The 2,450-nt window shown below is 44.4% G+C and overlaps 1 protein-coding gene across 1 annotated transcript in view; it reads left to right on the forward strand.

Annotated features, from left to right (window-relative positions):
• LOC104982193 (patched domain-containing protein 3-like) overlaps positions 1 to 2,450 on the forward strand; it is a 66,316-nt gene that overhangs the window by 31,624 nt on the left and 32,242 nt on the right.

A 2,450-nucleotide genomic window follows, 5' to 3' on the forward strand; every position in this document is an offset into this window, starting at 1 on the left:
CAGTCATGTCCGACTCTGTCGTGACCCCATAGACGGCAGCCCACCAGGCTCCCGCGTCCCCGGGATTCTCCAGGCAAGAACACTGGAGTGGGTTGCCATTTCCTTCTCCAATGCATGAAAGTGAAAAGTGAAAGTGAAGTCGCTCAGTTGTGTCCGCCTCTGTGTGACCCCATGGACTGCAGCCCACCAGGCTCCTCCGTCCATGGGATTTTCCAGGCAAGAGTACTGGAGTGGGGTGTCATTGCCTTTTCCAATATTAGAGCTATTATCCTTCATTTCATCCATTTATACTTTTTTTTTTTTTTTGGCCAAACCCAGGCCCTAGCAATGAAAGTGCTGAGGAGTCCTAACCATTGGACCACCAGGGAACTCCTGCTCCATGCCTTCTTTAGGGTTAGGGCCTTCTTTAATGTGTAGTTAGTGAGCTGTTTTGATTGGTCATTTTGCTGCCAGTGATTCCCAAGTCAGCCTGAGCACTGGAATCACATGAAATTTTTAGACACACTGATTCTGCAACTTCCCTACAAACTGTAGATGAGAGTCTGCAGAGCTGTGTTCCAGGACTGCAGGAATCTAAAGTTCTGAGACTCTCCTAAGTCATCCTGATAAACTGCTTAACCGGAGTCCTTCTTGGGGACTAGAAAAGCTGCGAGTGTGTTCACCGGTGTTCTGCATTCACATCATTCATTCTATTGCCTATCGAACACTAAAATAAGGATCACTTAGAGAGCCAGCACAGCGACTAGTCGAAGTCAAAGGACTCTAGCCAATACTATACTTCACTCCCTCCATCCTCTGAAAAATTTATACCAACAGTCCAGAAACCTGAAAGAGGGAATGGGGCTAAGCATGTCCTACGCAGCTTTTATCCTGTTCATCTTTCTGGTTTCAAGGTTCATTTGTGTTACTTTCACCTTAAACTCTTGTAAACCAGTATTGTTGCTTTAAGAAAGTGTTGTGTGCACGTGTTAGTCACTTAATCGTGTCCGACTCTTTGTGACCCCAGGGTCTGTGCCCACCAGGCCTCTCTGTTCCTGGGATTCTCCAGGCAAGAATACTGGAGTGGATTGCCATTTCCTTCTCCAGGAGATCTTCCTGACCCAGGGATTGCATTGCAGGCAGATTGTTTACCATCTGAGCTCTAGGGAAGCCCACAAGAAAGTATTGGTTGTGATCAAATTTTGTTTTGGAATCAAGCAAAACCCTTTTGTTTTGGTGTGTGTATGTGTGTTGATTTGGGGCCCTGAGTTTAACAGATAGCACCAGCAGTTTGAGAAAAAGTGAAATACAGGCACATAGAGTTGTTTTAATAAGAAAGTTTGGTTATTTTAATGTGGCCTTGCATCAATAAGGTCTTTAGTTATAGTCTTGCTTTTGGGAATCAGCAGCTCCATTTCCATAGTTGACTTTCCTAGTCTTCAAACCAGACTGTTTCTCTCTCCTCCTGAAGTTTCAAGAGGCAGCCGTCAGTCATTTGTTTTGACGCAGTTGGCAATGAAGTAAAACAGAAACCTAGAGATTGTCATCAATACTTTAAAATGTAAAGTTGTGGTTGTTGGGGAGTTAAAGTATTAAATCCAATCTTTTTAAAATGCTGTATATATATTCCCATTTTTGTTGGTTCAACCAAGAAATAGACATAACTTCTGTTATTCAAAATGGAGTATATATTACTTTTTTTTTTTTTTTTTGCAATTAGTAGCCACTTTTCTTGAAGAAGACAATGGCAACCCACTCCAGTACTCTAACCTGGAGAATCCCATGGATGGAGGAGCCTCGTGGGCTGCCGTCTATGGGGTCGCACAGAGTCGGACACGACTGACGCGACTCAGCAGCAGCAGCAGCCACTTTTCTTGGGCTTCCCTGGTGGCTCAGTAGTAAAGAATCTGCCTGCAGTGCAGGAGACACAGGAGATGCGGGTTTGACCCCTGGGCGGGGAAGATCCCCTAGAGGGAAGTCATAGCAACCTACTCCACTATTCCTGCCTGGAGACTCCCGTGGACAGAGGAGCCTAGTGGGCTACAGTACATAGGGTCACAAGCAGTCAGACACAACTGAATTGACTGAGCGCACACATACACACACACAGAGCCTCTTTTCTAGAAACATACTTCTTTAGCAGAGGAGAACCATGAAAAACTTTTAGGAGGAGGCTTTCATTCTTTTTGTTAACCACAATATATATTAAACCAGCTTTGACATACAGGAGGTATTTGGGATTGTGTTTATGGCTGACGGGAGTCATAAGTGGGTGAGAAGTTACCTCGACGTGGGCACTTTCATACTGCTTGCTTCTATTCACGCTCCTTTGGAGATCAGAGTGGAATTAGCTTTTTGCAATGTTTTAGTATCTTTTTGTGGTTCTGAAAGGCCAGTCGGTGGATTCATGCTTGGCTCACTGCATAAGAATCAACGAGTATAGTTTGGTAAAAGGACAGATTCCCAACTTT

The sequence above is a fragment of the Bison bison genome, unplaced genomic scaffold (genome assembly GCF_000754665.1).
Source record: "Bison bison bison isolate TAMUID 2011002044 unplaced genomic scaffold, Bison_UMD1.0 scf7180017864527, whole genome shotgun sequence".
Lineage (NCBI taxonomy): Eukaryota > Metazoa > Chordata > Mammalia > Artiodactyla > Bovidae > Bison > Bison bison.